Raw genomic sequence first — 17,649 nt, forward strand, 5'->3', positions numbered from 1 at the left:
ACCTTACCCTTTATTTAAAACCAGCGGACAATATAATCATACATTCCTCCCATTACTTGTCTATGTTGGTCAGTAAGATAGTTTTCTTCTGGTTCTGTCTCAAAATAAGATGCTGGCCTTGGCCCCACCCTCAAACTCAAAACCTAGCCACTGCAGGCAAGTAAGAGGAAGGGGGAATGGAGGCAGGTGTTACTTTTACAAGGCGATATTAGTAATGATTGATGAAAGATCTGTAATGTTTTAGTATCACATTAAATGGGCTGTTCACCTTAAAAGGCAAAGTAAAGGTAAAAACTAAGTAAGCTTTATCAGAAAGGTCTATGTAAAGACAGCCATAAGCACACACAGAGAGTCCTCTATCAAAAGAAACACAGGATTTATTTTCTTCTTTTATGTAAACATACTGTATTCTTCAGTATCAGACTTCCTCTCCTTTAAGGTTCCTTAAGGTTTGGGGCACAAGTCTACACAGCTCTCTCCCTCTTCCCCTCCCATAAGAATTCACTCCCCCTCGCATCAGAATGTGTGGTATGAGCTACCAACAGCTACAGCATGGAAGCTACTGAGACAGAGCTAAAATGGCAGCTACTATCTTAAACAAATGGAGGGAGCTTCTAGAACTATTTACTCAGGTATGGTAAAGCTTTCTGCAGAATGAATATAGCGTTCTAGCACTAATGTGGCTAATGCCCAAATGCCTTTCCTTCTACTTTAAATTAACTTTTAATATGTCGTAGATTGTATGTTCCAGTTGGTCTTCATTTTTTATTATTTGCATTTTTTTAATTATTTAGCTTTATATTTAGCAACTTTCAAGTTTTTTATTTTAGTGGCTATACGGTTGCAAGGGTCCAAATCACCCACACAACCAGGCATTGGTTCAAATGAGAAACTGGAATATGAATAGGAGTGGGACTGAATAGAAATATAAGTGATAAAAATGTAACAATAATAGTGAAATTGTAGCCTCATAGAGCAATAGTTTTTTGGCTGCTGGGATCAGTGATCCCCTTATGAAAGTTGGAAAGAGTAACAAGAGGAAAGCATATAATTAAAAAATAGTTTTAAAAATGTATAAAATAATAAAAATGGGCTTGTTCTAAAGTGCATAGTCAAGCTTTCCCTGTAACTGTTGAAAATCAAAAGCACACTTTTCAAAAAAGGAGAGCAAAAAGGCAAAGAAAAAAAAAGAGAGATTGAAATAGATAACCTAATTTTGTTATAATATGTCAAAGGAGAATAATTTGTCAAACCATCTGCTTAATAGGCATTTGTGGATCTCTTGGTTTAGTATAACAAAAGTCCTCTACCAGTTTTTTAAAGGTCTTGTTCATTTAAACTTTAATGTTCCTTTCTCTGGTGTTTCAGTTTGGCAGTTTAGTAATATAGGAACTGTTTTTGCTAAACTTCAGCATTATGTTGGATGTTAGAAACTTTTGTAACAATAATAACAGCTGCCTTTTGATGAAATTCAGGGGACAGAACAGTTGGTGACTACACCAAAATGAAAATGAAACTTTACACATAGTAAGAATTAGTAAACTGATTAAAAATAAAAAAATAGCAAGTGTTTGGAAGGTAACAACTAGTGATGTGCCGGCTGGCCCGCAACCCACAGGTTAGGCAGGTTCGAGCTGACAACGCAACATTAAAAGCGGGCTGAGCCCTTCTGCCTCCCTCCCCGTCCACGACCTAACTGAGCCCCACTTCCAGTTCCAGGTTCAGTTCATAAAAGGTGTTTGGTCCGGGTTAGATTAAAGATCAAAGTAAGGTTAGAGGCTAAGGTTGTGGGATACTCTGCTGGAAAATGTTAAAAAGGCAGATCCCCTTAACCTTTTTACTGCCAACGACGTATGGGATACATCGTGGCAGTAAAAGGGCTTAAATGCCAACGACGTGTCCCATACGTCCTTGGCATTAATCATATGATTAATGCCAACGAAATGATTAATCATATGGGGGTATGTTCACATTGGGGCCCCTACATGCCACATACTTAGGTAAACCTATACATATTGGGCATCAAACTATTCAGTGGACCCCTGGTGTTTAAATTCAGGGTGTTTTATCTTGGTAGCTAATGCTATGTGGGAGATAAGATGCTGCAAAATGGAAGCTTTGAGGCGATTTTTGGAAATGTCATCAAAATTGCTAACTTTAGAAAAGCTGTGCGGCTTGGTACTTTGGAGTAGAAAGACATGGGTACCCATTTTAGATTTGAGGTAATGTGTACTTTCCAAAAATATATGACTTTCTGGGGTGAGCGTACTTTTTACTAGCTTTATCCCACATATAATGATGTAAATGTGTTGATTTTGCAGGAGCTGTACAGTACATATGGGGGTATGTTCACATTGGGGCCCCTACATGCCACATACTTAAGTAAACCTATACATATTGGGCATCAAACTGTTCAATGGACCCCTGGCGTTCATATTTAGGGTGTTTTATTTGGTTACTTTATGACCTGTAGGAGATAAGATACTATAGACTGGAAGCTTTGAAGCGATTTTTAAAAAAAATCACACAATAACTTTAGGAAAGCATTGTAACTTGATAGTTTGGAGTAGACAGACAGTTGTGTCTATTCTGTATTCCCCAGAATCTGTTCTTTCCAAAAATGTACAATTTTCTGGGATAAACCTTCTGTTAGTGGAATTTTTGGCCTTGAAATCTAAAGTATGCAGCTTTCTGGAGCAGTGCTTTGGAAATTTGGTAGTGTACTGCTGGGAGTTTTTGACCTATACAAGTGAGAAATCTCCATAAAACTATATATATTTGGTATTGGCATGTTCAGGAGACATGGGACTTTCCAAATCAGTTGTATATTCGTGCATAAAATAATTTTTGTTTCTAGTATGTGTGTTTATATTATGGAAAATTTGATTTTATTTGCATTTTTAGACATTTAGAAGCCTATATCTTGTTACAGAATTGGAAGTACACAAAAATTCTACCATATTTTGAAAGCTTAGGTTGTTCTGAAAAAAACGATATATTGTTTTCCTGGGTAAACTAAAAGTCCCCCCGAGGAAAGGCCCCTAAAGTGAAACATTGCAAAATGTTCAAAAAATGTATGGCAATACAAGTTCTGCTTTGACCAAAATGGCTGGCAGTAAAAGGGTTAATACCTTTAGGCCTGTGGCACACATTGATTTTCTGTCAGATGTCAAACTAACAGGCCTATAGTTTTCATACTGAGAACGGTATCCCCCTTTTAAATAATGACACCACATTAGAAATCCGCCGGTCTTTCAGCACCATGCCAGACTTCAATAAATCCTGAAAAATTAAGTGAAGACGTTTGGCAATCATAGCGCTAAGCTCATTTAATACCCTGGGATGAATCCCATCCGGTCCTGGACCTTTGTTTACCTTTACATGTTCAAGTCTCTTTTGAATTTCCTCCCCAGTGACCCATGCATCAGTAGTTTTATTACTAGATTTGGGTCTATTAAAAGGGAAGCCTTGATTAACTGACTCCTCAGTTGTATAGACATTAAAAATAATTTCTGCTTTTTCCCCTGTTCTCATCATGACCCCCTGTGATAATAAGGGCCCCACCCCTTCTTGCTTTATTTTTTTTTACTATTTACATTACATCTACTCCTAGATGCAATACCCCTTTCCATCTCTATTTTAGCTTTTGCATGCTTTATTTGCTTCCTTGTACCTGATGAAAGTTTCTGCTTTTAAAAACAAATAAACTGTACATGAAGTCCCACCAATCTTCATGTCTTAGCTTAGAGTTTATGGCCTATTGCTAAAATATACATACTATAAAAAGGCACACAGAGTTGTTAAATAAGACTTAAAGCACAGTTTTTACATCACAGCTTGGTAAACCTGGGCTGTTGCACAAATGAAAAGCAAGCTCCTTTGGTCAGTCCTCTTAACTGAATGACAGAATCACATTTAACTTATTTATACTAATTAAAAAAGAACAGTGACAAGATAGTTGCATTATAAGCACTGGGTTCAAACTGTAACAAAACCAGCCTTCAGTAACCAATACCCTCATAGTATATCACAAGTGTTCAATTTGCATGAAGTGCCATGCTGTCAGAAATATCCGAAATTGCTCTGTTATATATATATATATTTTTTTTTTTCATACATATACATACACACTAATATATATTAGTATAAGCAATCTTAACAAATATTACTTAAGATAATCATTATGTGACTTAAGTAGAGATAAGAACTTCAAACCTTACCTTTAAGAAAGTCATATAGATGGCACCTCCATTTCAACTTATTCATCAAAAAGTTCTTTCTTCTTATCTTTGTATTTATGGTTTGATTTTTGGGATCTCTACACACAAAAACATACAGATTACAAACGATATTTTTCAGCACTAAAACACTATAAATAAGGTAATCAGAGTCCCATTGAATGCATATATATCTGTAAAGCTTTGCTCTCACAAACTGAAGCACAAAGAGTTGCAGCTGTTTTCTCTATGTAGCCCATTGCAATCTACAGAGTGCCAAGATGCACAAGATACAGAGGACCCCTGCCAAATGCAGACTAAGGTCTTTCTTTGCCCCAGCTGCAAGTGCTCCACTGCACTGCTTCACACGTAGCCGATTTCGGCAAACCGCCGAAATTGCCTCGCGAGGCAACTTTGGCGATTTGCCGAAATCGCCTGCACAGCGTGTGCCATCCCACCGGCGACTTACATTTGCACCGGTGGGATGGTAGTTTGGGGAGATTAGCCGCCCGTGACAAGGGACATTTGTCGCGGGCGACTAATTTCCCCGTGTGCCAGAGCCCTTAGAGGGCACACATGGGGGGAGATTTACTAATCCACGAATCCCGAAAGGGCAAAATTTGGATTGGAAACTAAAATTTTGCCATCTTTTCGTCGTCGCTGCGACTTTTTCGTATTTGTCGCGATTTTTCCGTCGCCGCCGCGACTTTATCGTGTTTTGCGCGACTATTTCATCGCCATCGCAATTTTTTCGTATTAAGCGATTGTAAAAGGCGGAAAAACCAATCCGATTTTTTCGCAACGGTGACGAAAAAGTCTCGGAAAATATACGAAAAATTCGCGGCGGCGCCGAAAAAGTTGCGAAACATACGAAAAAGTCACAACAGCGACAAAAAAGTCGCAAAAATACCAATCATTACGAAAAACTGCATTCTGACGCCTTCGGACCGTTCGTGGATTAGTAAATCTCCCCCATGGTGTTTTGTTAGCTGATACCCTAACTGGTACAATCTTCTAGTTGTACCTGCACCTGGAAGCACTGAATTCACCAGGTGCAGGCCCACGCAGCTGATATCTGATGCCAGCTAATGTGAAACTATGCGTTTATTGATATTGGGCATGTGTGCCTGAATTAGGGTACATTCAATGCTTACAGGTGCAGGCATAACTAAAACAATTTTTAAGGGTACAGGCGGATTGTCAGCCTTAAGTGCTCTTTCGTGTGCTTTCATGACAATAATATATTAACCTTGATGGAATTTCTTTATACAGGGAGGTATAGAATACCATGGATTGGACAAAGACACATAAGAATGAAACCCAAAATAAAGAGAATGAGATTATGGGAGAACAGTTCTCAATACGATACAAAGGAAACAGATCTGGACCCAGAGTCAGGTTATGACATTCACCCAGAAGAATAATATAAATATGATGTTTTAAATCTATCTTGAGTTTGTTTAGGTCAATATAATCCTTTTGAATAAGGGTCTTAATTATGCACCTAGATAATGACTGGATACAATTGAATTTTTCGTAGATTTGAACTGTTTGTGAGGAAACTACCTTGAAGAAGTTTTTCTGTATGAAAGAAAGTAAATAAAAGAATCAAGAATGGGAGGATAAGTGTGATATAAATCACACAAATTAGAAGGCTTAATTTTGGACACAAATTTAAATGAGGTTTCAAAGTTTTACCCCAATGAGGCCAAGGGTCTTTATATAATATTATTTGAGAAACTAGGGATGGAAGAAAGAGATACCCTGGAAAGATGATTTATTACCTATAGAAATAAAGCACTTTCTTCATTAAGAAGAAAAGAATAATAGAATAATTAAGAAGAGAAGAATAATAATTTGACCAGCAGATAAGGGGGAAGTTGTGATCATCCAAAATCGGGAGGATTATTTGAAGGAGGCCTACAGACTGTTGGGGGACAAATCAACTTATACAACAATCTGGAACAACCCAACGAAGAGCTTCAAAGTGGAATTATTTAAGATATTGAGAAAAGTATACTGTAGAGGTATAACAAAGAAAAATGATTTTGACTATGTTTCGGTGAGACACCCTTGAATAGCAGTATTTTACCACTTGCCAAAGATTCATAAAAATCTAACAATCCCTGAAGATCACTCAATAATTTCTGGGATTGATTCCCCTATATAATCATCATCATAGTTAGGCTTCAATGCTGTGAACGAGATGATACGTAATATTAACTGGGAACCAGAATGGATACTGGTGACAGCAGATATTTCTGCCCTCTATATTTCCATTGACTTCACCGGGCATGTGGGTAGAGTGATTGATATGTTAGATAAATATAACTTTCCAGAAACTGAACAGAGAAAGTTTTTAGCATAAAGTATGATGTTTATTTTGCATTTTATCGCAGGGGCTGTGATGGGAAACCTGATTTGGTCCTAGCTATGCCAATTTGTATTTGGGGAGCCAGGAGGATGAAAACATCTGGGGTCATGCCTGAAGCTTTACCTCCGCTACATAGACGATTTGTTTATTATTTGGGAACTAATGTTTCCCCTATTGAATCCTTCTTTGAAACGATCAATACAAATATGGAAGGTTGAAAATGTACCTATAAATGGAGTAACCAAGGTATAGATTTAGATTTGGAAATACTTGTGGAAAAAGATTGTGTAAAGACTGTGTAAAAGATCTCACTTTAAGGGGGTTGATAGAAATACTTAGATATCTGTCCCAAGGGGACAATTTATAAGAATACGCAAAAGTTTTACTAAAGACCTTGATTTTTTCGAGCAAAGCTGTTATATATACAATCAGTTTGTGAAAAAGAGTTATGAGAAAGAATTCTTGACAAAAGAATTCCTAAAGGTGTCAGGCTTTGATTTTTGTGTACATGTACCAAGATTAGGAAAGACCTTAGATTGGTATCCACATTATTATATCAACAACACTGAGGGGATGATCACCTCAGTTCCTAAAAGACAACTTCCTAAAGACAGGGACCTTGATGAGGAATGTTAAGGGAGAACCAACCACAAACATTAGCCAAAGTAAAAAGAAAAACAATGATATAAAGAGCAATAACCCCAAAGTTAATATTAGAAAGGTAGAGAAAAGAACTCCGGGTAAGAGCAAAATTGAAAATAAAATAATGCCTTATTATAAAAAGTTCTATGTCAATAGAATAGAGGACATGGAATAGACAGTCCACCTCCAAATGAGACATCCCAAGAGTATGGCAAGTTGGCTATGGTGGTTAGATATCACAATAAATTAAATGAGGTATTAAAAATAATAATTTTAAATATTCCACATTGGAAGAATGAAGTATCATGTAATCTACCAGTGTTATGTAAGCCTTGAAGGACTTATTAGCACCTACTATATTGAGGCAACTATAAAATTATAAAAAGGGTAATTTAACATTAAATAAAAATAAAAATGAATTTGGGAAAGATAGTATGAGAGATAAATAAATTCTTTAAACGTCATACAATGTGATTTCCTGATTTTTTTTTTTTTAATGCTGTCTCTCACAGTGGGAATGCACCTACAATGTGAATTTCAGACCCCTCCATGATTTCTAAGTGGGAGAACTTGCAAAATCGCAGGGTGTTCAAATACTTATGTTCCTCACTGTATGAACATATATGAAAAATTAGAATTGGATCCAGGGAGATGTTGTTGTATAGACTCTTTCAGGATGTACACAATTCAGATGTGACATCTGAAAGCATGAGCTATTAAACATATAAAGTAAGACTACAGAGGGAGAGACAAGGTAGAATTTCTAATAGAAGGGTAAAAAAACAGAATCTTTACTCAATACCTTTGACCCAAATGAGTTTAATGAAAACTGGAACCTTAAACCATTTATCAAAGAAAAGGTGGATATATTGTCCCTGCCCCTGTATATCACTTTCTTTTTTTTTCTTAATTTTATGTTTTCTTATTTTGCATTTTATTGAACAAAATACAGATGTGCATTTACTGGGGACAGTCCCGCCAGATGTGAAGAAATGAGTCATGTTGATTGCATGCTTGAAAATACTGTGGGCAAGCAGAAGGATACTAACTGGCTATTGTGGTAGGGACTAAGTAAAATTTTTTGAGAAGTCTCTTGTATCAGTACATTTATAGAATATGACACTGAATTTTTAAAAATGTCTAGCCAGGTTTCGAGGTAAAGTATGCTTTCCCAAGTTTGAACAAATGTCAAAGCCTTGATTGGAGTTACGTGAATTAATGCGTTGTAAAAAAAAAAAAAAGATAGTGGCCCTTTAGAGTAAGTGAGTTGAAGACATAAACATTCAAATGCAGTAGGTGGGCATGTTTCAACCATTACATTAAGGTATCTGACCTGGTGAGTGAGCAAATAGTATTTGATCATCTTATGTTGCCATCTGAATTAAAAATTGATCTCAAGTGATGTTTTAATATGCTGTGGGAGATTAATGTTGAAAGCTTTGATTTGGAGGGATTGGTCTTTAGTCCTGAAAAATTGGTTTCATAAGGTTTTGTATAAATATGAAAGAGAAGTCATGAGATTGGATAAAGCTGTAGCTGGTCCAGTTGGCAGACTGAGCTTATTGGGAAAAGGAGTAAAAGAGGTGGGAGTAGGAGCTGTAAAGGGTTAACAAAGACTTTAAAAGTAAATCTGACCCTACGCGGACGTTCTTGAGAAAGGCCAGGAGCCCAAAACGTGTTGAATATTTGTCTGCAATAGGTACCTATATTGCTTGAATAGGCAAGAGACGTCATGCGCTAAGCGAGAACCGTGAAGATTTAGCGGCATACAGGTGAGACGCCAGCATGCTGATTTTAATAAGTTCCCAGCCAGGAAAATGTTTTTAGCATAACTGAATTTATTGATTTGAAACAATATTAGTATTATTATGGTCACTTTTATATATATATATATATATAAGCTAGCCCAATATATTCAATATGCTCAATATGCTTAACACTAAAACGGAAGAATATTAAGGTCATTGATTGTACATTGTAGTTCAATACACTTCAGATATTTAATATATGGGAATTGTATCGGCAAAATAAGGTTCCTTACGTGATTTCTTTATATAGATTTGCTTCATACTATATACCTGTAATGTAAATTTGGGTCTTATTGACTGAACCTGATTGGATTTCTAGGAGGAACTGATAGCTGACTGAATATTTTATTGGCAAAATAAATGAATAGGATTTATTGCACTAAGAGTGAATTTTATCAATAAATGTAAAAGGTGGATTTTAGTGTTTTTTATGAAAAAGTGCTAACCACATAAGTATACACAGGCAGATCATTGTCAGATTAGAAAGTAATGTAAAAACAATGACACATGGAGCTACTTTTAGCCAGCTACTTGTCATGGCTAAAAAAATAGACAATACTGATTATTGTCTCTACGTGTGTGACTGCAGCCATACCCTTGAAAGAAGTGCTTGCAGAATATGCACAGGGGGCACACTGTCCTCTTTGCTTCTTTGGGCAAAATATGAAAAAACAACTGACTTTTGACTTGTAAAAGAGCAGGCAGACTGGACCAAAATTCTTTTTTTTTTAAAAAGGAACAGCATCCCAAACAGAAGAAGTACATATGCATTTTGAATGTCTGTTATGCCTAAGAAGGTCACTTAATCACAGGTTGAACCCTATATTTAAGCGCAATTCTTAGGCAGGAAATGCATATGGCTGTTAATATTTGAGATGGCATTCCCTGAAATAAAACTTTTTTAGTTTAATTTTTTTTGGTACAACTACAAAATAGACAATATAAGTGTTTTAGTTCAGACAATTCTCGGTATTGTCTATGGCAGGGTACATTCTGGCATTTTGTAGCCTGGATTTACGATTGAGTGCTATTCTGATATCTACCACTTTTAGCAATATGGGTATCAGGCAGCTGCTATCTTGCTACCTTCCCATTGTTCTGCTGATCGACTGCTGGGGTGGAAAAGGAGGGGGTGATATCACTTCAACTTGCAACGCAGCAGTAAAAATTGACTGAAGTTTATCAGAGCACAAGTCACATGACTGAGGGCACTTTGGAAATGAAGATTATGGCTAGCCCCATGTGAAATTTAAATATTAAATAATCTGTTTGCACTTTTAAAAATGGATTTCAATATAGGATTTTCTGGATTTCGGAACTTTCTGGATAACGTGTTTCCGGATAAGGGATCCCATACCTGTACTGCATTAATCTCTTCTAAAATCTCAGTGTACAAGCAGTTACACCCCCATCACATTCCCAGAGCTTATGCAAAACTGTGCCACTCAATACAAAATGATTAGTTTGCCAGATTACATATTTAAACCAGGGTGCATATAAAAGTATTTCCACAAATGTCAAAAAGTCTGCGCTTTTTAAAACTGTTGCACAAAAACCACTGTCAAAAATTCAAAACTTCTAAAGTTTCAAGGCAAAAGAAGGATCTTTCAGGAAAGGGAACGGACATTTGCCACTGAATGACTAAACTGACTACATTATCTCAGCAAGTTTTAGCTAGCAAATTGTCAGATTCAGATTTTTAGCCTTTTGCAAACATAGCAAATCTCGAAAAATGTGGGACTTTTTTCCCCCCACTACATTTAGGACAAAAAAAAATTCAGATTGTTAGTAAATGGCCCCCTTGTGTCATTTTGTGTTTTTAGTTTTCAAGACAATTCTTATTAAAATGTCAATTTTTTATTTTGATGAAGAAAAATAAACAGATCTGTTTACGCTTTAATAAAAATATTTTAATGTACACAGAATTATTCTAGCAAATAACGACATTATAGTTTCAGTGTGCACAAAGATAGCAAACCAGCTAAAGGACTGTATGTAGAACATAGTTATCAAGCATTGATTTACAATTTCCATTAACATTATAACTGCCAAACCACAGGCTTCAATAATCGGGTCACTTTATATATTTATAACTTTGGAATAAGGCATTGACAGTAATATCTCTATTTTTGCTGAGTAGAATCACAGAATCTACTCCTGCAGAGGGCCTGGCAGTCTTGTTCTTGCGGAAAGCGGGACAGTTGGGGGTATGTAAAGCTTTAAAGAGAAGACATGAGAGACAATATTATACACCTATTTTCATCATGAATTTAAATAAAACTACTTGAATTAGAAATACTTTCTGCCTATACTTTTATAGAATAAATATTTATGGTTGTTTTTTGCACAAATTAGTGCAGTACAGTGAGATTGAAATTACTGTCCTTTTCCAACAGAGAAATATTAGAAAACCTATATATTACATAGTAACATAGTGAGTTAGGTCAAAAATACAAATGTCTGTAACCCCTATTTGGTTGTCAAATAGTTAAACACCAGCTATTGGTAGAGCATGGGGTACAAGAGACTCTCTTTCTGAGGAATGGGCCTTCACTATATGGAAGGAACTGCTGGATGGTGTTATTGAACTACACCTCCCACTGCCACTGTGTAGTGTAATTGCTTATATCAAAGTATAAGATGGACGCCAGGAGCTCTTGCAATCAAACGGTAACTCTTTATTTCCCAAGACAATATGTAATATGCAGGGATAAGTAAATACTCACAAATGTTTGTATGTATGTATGCATCCGCCAAAAGGGTAAGCAGCGCTGTACAATCTTACAAAATTACACACAGGGAGGACAAGTGATATAATAGATAAATACAATAAATATATATGTATAAATACACGGGGAATAAGTGCCATGTGGTATGAGACACAGTAGGAAGGACGTCACCGGCCCGTAAAGCTTACAATCTAAATCTTACAAATGCAAAGAGGTAGAAATAGCAGACACCTTTGAGGATAGTAAGAGAGGATGCCACCAGTTTATCCCACCTCTTGTTGGAGAGACTGGGCAGGGTAAAGCACCTGGAAAGCACTATTGAGACAACTGAAGGTATGCCTGCATTTTGAGATTAACTCTTTATTAGTCTTTCCTTCTCCTTTAAAGCTATCTAATGTATCAGCCAGTACAACTGATTCAGGGAGGGAATTCCACAACTTCACAGCTCTCACAGTAAAAAATCCTTTTCGAATATTTAAACGGAACCTCCTTTCTTCTAAAAGGAATGGGTGCCCTTGTGTCAGTTGGAAGGACCTACTGGTAAATAAAGCATTAGAGAGGTTATTATATGATCCCCTTATATATTTATACATACTTATCATGTCACCTCTTAAGCGCCTCTTCTCCAGTGTAAACAGACCCAACTTGGTCAGTCTTTCTTCATAACTGAGACTTTCCATACCCTTTACCAGCTTAGTTGCCCTTCTTTGGACCCTCTCTATATCAATAATGTCCCATTTAAGCACTCAAGACCAAAACTGAACTGCATATTCTAGATGGGGCCTTATCAATGCTTAGTAAAGGGAAAGAATAACACCCTCCTCCCGTGAATCTATTCCCCTTTTAATACAGCTCAAAACCTTGTTTGCCCTTGCAGCTGCTGCCTGGCATTGCTTGCTACAGCCAAGTTTATTATCTACAAGGACTACAAGGTCCTTCTCCATTATGGATTTGCCTAGTGCAGTCCCATTAAGGGCATAAGTGGCGTGCATATATTTTCATTCCAGGTGCATGACCTTACATTTATCCACATTAAATCTCATCTGCCACTTAGCTGCCCAGATTGCCAGTTTGTCGAGATCCTGCTGCAAGGATGCCACATCCTGGATAGAATTGACTGGGCTGCAGAGTTTTGTGTCATCTGCAAACACTGATACATTACTTATAATACCCTCCCCTAAAGGTCCCCATACACGGGCTGATTCTAGCTGCTGATATCGGTCCCTTAGACTGATTTGGCAGCTAATCGGCCTGTGTATGGGCACTACCGACGGGCCTGCTCGACTGATATCTGGCCTAAAATCAGCCAGATATCGATCGGGCAGGTTAAAAAATCTAGTCGGATCGTGGACCACATTGGCTGGTTGATGCGGTCCCCGGACCGACTTTGCCTATACCCGTCGTTATAATTTGATCGTTTGGCCCCAGGCATTCTCCCGATATCGCCCACCCGCCAAGTGAGCGGATCTGAAGGTGTATGGGCACCTTTAGTCATTTATGAACAAGTTAAACACAAGTGGACCCAGTACAGAACCCTGAGGGACCCCACTGAGAACCCTACTCCAAGTAGAGAATTTACCATTAACAACCACCCTCTGTAACCAATCCTGTAGTCAGTTTTCTATCCATGTGCAAACAACTTCACTAAGACCAATAGAGTTTTGAAAGCAGTCTTTTATGGGGAACGGTATCAAATGCATTGGCAAAATCCAAATAGATCACATCTACTGCACCCCCACTGTCCAGCTTCTTACTAACCTCATCATAAAAAGCAATTAAACTGGTCTGAAGTGACCTGTCCTTCATAAAGCCATGGTGATTACTACTCATAATGCCATTCTCCAGTACATAATTTTGCATGTGATCCCTTAACAAGCCTTCAAATAACTTGCCCTCCACGGATGTCAAACTTACTGGCCTATAATTGCCAGGCTGAGAGCTTACTCCCTTTTCAAATATAGGAATGACATTAGCCTTCTTCCAATCCATATATACTGTGCCAGATAAAAGCCAGTCTGAGAATATCAGAAACAGAGGCCGCTGTAAAACTGACCCTAGCTCTCTCAGTACCTGAGGGTGTATTCCATCTGGGCCAGGTGCCTTGTTCACATTAATCTTGTGTAAACCTTTAAGCACCATATCCTGTGTCAACCACTTACTAGTTATATCTGAGGCAACAGTGCAGCTATTGGGTGGGTCTTGGCACTCTGGCTCCTCTACTGTATACACAGAAGAAAAGAACTGGTTTAGTACATTTGCCTTTTTTATATCCGCTGTAACAATATTGTTACTATATGTTAATGTTCAAGTTTTATTGTCATATACAAATAACAATGAAGCATCATTAACGTAATGAAATTTTCCTCCCAACTTCACATAGACAAAAAAAACCCCACAAATGTTAATTATAATAAAAGTGTGCAATAAAGGTACAAGTATTTACAATAAAAAAAATGCAATGAAGTATTTGAAATTGTGCAGTGAGGATTTAAAGTGGCTTTGCTTAAATTGACATTGTGAAGAGTCCAGTAGTTGTGGTGAGTGTGTGTTGGTGAGTGCACAATGTCAGCAGTTCAGGAGCCTGATGGCTTGTGGGTATAAACTGTCTCTGTATCTGCTGGTACGGGACTGGATGCTCCTGTACCGCCTGCCTGATGGTAGGAGCGTGAAAAGACTGTGGCTGGGGTCACAGAGGATCCGTTGCATCTTCCTCCTACAGCGCTGTCTGTAGAGGTCCTGCATGGCCGACAGTTCAGTCCGGATGATGTGCTGTGCTGATCTCACCACCCTCTGCAGAGCTTTGTGGTCCAAAGCATTACAGCTGCCATACCAGGTGGTGATACAGCCAGACAGAATACTCTCGATGGTGCATCGATAGAAGTTTGTGAGTATTCTGGAGTCCATGCTGAACCTCCTCAGGCGCTGCAGAAAGAAGAGTCGCTGTCTTGCAGATTTTGTGATCACACCAACGTGGTGAGACCAACTCAGATCCTCACTGATATTGATGCCCAGTCATCTGAAGCAGCTGACTCTCTCCACCTCTGCTCCCTCAATGTGAATGGGGGTATGGCCTCCTCCCTGCAGTCTCCTGTAATCCACAATGAACTCCTTAGTTTTGCTGGCATTGAGCAGCAGGTTGTTGTCATGGCACCATGATGTCAGGGCTCTCACCTCTTGCCCTGTATGCCAACTCATCTCCATTAGAAATGCAGCCGATGATGGTGGTGTCGTCTGCAAATTTGATGATAGTATTGGAGCTGTGTGTTGCTGTACAGTCGTGGGTGAACAGGGTGTACAGCGGGGGGCTGAGCACACATCCCTGGGGGGCACCAGTGCTAAGTGTCAGTGTGGATATGGTGATGTTGCCGATCCAACCCACCTGAGTTCTGTTTTTCAGGAAGTCCAGGATCCAGCTGCACAGGGAGGAACCGATGTTAAGGTCATGGAGTTTCATGACAAGTCTGAATGGTACGATGGTGTTGAAAGCGGAGCTGAAGTCAATGAACAGCATCCGCATGTATGTGTTTCTTTGGTCCAGGTGGGAGAAGCCAGTGTGAAGTGCAATTGCTAGTGCATTGTCTGTAGATCTATTTGACCTGTAGGCAAACTGGCGTGGATCAAGTGAAGTAGGGAGTAAAGATGTGATGTGATCCTTGACTATACACTCAAAGCACTTCAAGGCAATGGAGGTGAGTGCTACTGGGCAATAGTCATTTAGGCAGCTCACATTCATTTTCTTAGGGACAGGGATGATGGTGGTCCTCTTAAAACATGTTGGCACAGCAGACTGGAGCAGGGAAAGGTTAAAAATGTCTGTGAAGACATCTGCTAGCTCGTGGGCACATGCTTTGAAAACAGGACCTAGGATGTTATCTGGTCCAGGAGCTTTCCGTGTGTTTACTTTTCTGAAGTGTTTACACACGTCTGCCTAAGATATCTGAACAGGGTGACCATCCTCTTCCAACAAAAGCTACACTCTCAACCTGCATCTTTTTACTATTAATATACTTAAAAAACTTTTTGGGGTTAGTTTTAGCCTCTGCCGCAATACATTCCTCATTTTCTATCTTTGGCTTCCGGATTCTGTTTTACAACACTTGTTATAGTGTTTATATTCATTAAATGCAGCTTCTGTCGCCTCTGACTTATATTTCTTAAAAGCTTTCCTTTTTATCCCTATTAACTTCTTTACCACAGAATTAAGCCACATAGGGTGGTTCTTAACACTTCTACATTTACTTACTAATAGAATAAATTGAGAACAGTAATGATTTAATATAATTTTAAATGACAAGCATTTCTGCCCCAATCTATGCTCTGAAGCACTGCCCTTAAGGAGCTAAAATTTGCTTTTCTAAAATTCAGGGTCTTTGTTGCCCCAGTGTATATTTGTTTTCCACACCAAACATCAAATGAAATAACATTATGATCACTATTACCCAGGGATTCAACCACTTGCACATTTGCTATACGTTCCCGGTCATTAGAGATCACTCGATCCAGTATAGCATGGTTCCTAGTTGGCTCCTCAACAACCTGTGACATAAAGTTGTCATGCAACAAGTTAATAAACTTGTTCCCATTTATTGTCCTGGCAGTACAGTTGATGCAGTCAATATCAGGATAATTAAAATCCCCCATTATTATCACTTGCCCCAAACTAGCAGCCTTTTCTATTTGCAAAAGGAGCTGAGCCTCCTCCTCTTGCTTACATTAGAGGGTCTATAGCATACCTTTACTATAAATTTAGTGAACTCTTTATTATCTGTGAGAAGCCCAACCCATAAGGCTTCAGCGCCCTCATTTACCACCATCACTTAATCCTTAATATTTGCTTTTAATTCCTCTTTGACGAACAGACACACCCCTCCTCCTTTTCTATTGCCCTGTTTCTCCAAAACAATGTATAACCTCCAATATTAACTGCCCAATCATGTGACTCAACCACGTTTCAGCAAACTTCCGCTCCAATGCCAGCACCTCCAATTCTCCCATTTTACCAGTCAGACTTAATACTGGTACCAGCACGAGCATTTTGTATAAACAACTTTGCACCCCCACTTCTAGTTTAAAATCTCCTCCAACCCTCTAGCCATCTTCTCCCCCAAAGCAGCTGCATCATCATCATTGAGGTGCAGCCCATCCCTGGCAAAGATCCTGTGGTCGATTGAAAAACCAGCCCAGTTCTCCAAAAACGCAAAGCCCTCCTCCTTGAACCAATCTCTTAGCCTCGTATTAATCTCCCTAAGATCCCCTTGCCTTCTTGACGTTGCTCGTGGCACAGGTACCCCTCCTCTGACTTTGTCATTGGTAACTATGTGTACCAAGTCTGCCGGGTCTTCCCCTGCCCCTCCTGATAATTTGTCCACTCGTTTCACCACATGCCGAACTCTAGCACGAGGCAAGCAACACACAGTTCGGCATGTAGGGTCCTTGCGACACATCATATCCACCTTTCTAATTGAAAATGTACTTATTTACTTGTAATTGAAAACTTATTTATATAACTGAATCCCCTATAACTATAGCCTGCCTTCCCTTCCTAGCACTACTCCCCCCACCTGTATTAGAGGTGCTGGCTCCCAGGGTGCTCTGAGAATCAGCCTGCTCCATACATGCCAGTGTAGAGCTGTCTTCTCCAGCATCTTCACCTAAAACGGCAAATCTGTTGGTTTGTACTAGCTTTGGACCAGCCCTCCTACCTTTCCGTCCACTACTTCCCCTCTTAACTGCTACAAACTTGTCTCCCTCATTAACCTCCACTGTCCCTTTTCCACCCCCCCCCCCACTACACTGGCCCCTGCCAGTGGTTGCTCAGTGAGCCTCCTGTTCTCCCCCGTTTGCAGCTGCCCTCAGTGCTGCCAGTTCCCCTCTTAGAT

At 38.9% G+C, this 17,649-nt stretch overlaps 1 protein-coding gene across 1 annotated transcript in view; it reads right to left on the minus strand.

Annotated features, from left to right (window-relative positions):
* Positions 1 to 17,649, minus strand: part of casz1 (castor zinc finger 1) — a 280,717-nt gene that overhangs the window by 216,417 nt on the left and 46,651 nt on the right. Inside the window, exon 2 of the mRNA XM_012966970.3 lies at positions 4,221 to 4,318. The gene's annotated coding sequence lies outside the window, so the exon portion shown is untranslated. The remainder of the gene's footprint in view (positions 1 to 4,220; positions 4,319 to 17,649) is intronic.

The sequence above is a fragment of the Xenopus tropicalis genome, chromosome 7 (genome assembly GCF_000004195.4).
Source record: "Xenopus tropicalis strain Nigerian chromosome 7, UCB_Xtro_10.0, whole genome shotgun sequence".
NCBI lineage: Eukaryota > Metazoa > Chordata > Amphibia > Anura > Pipidae > Xenopus > Xenopus tropicalis.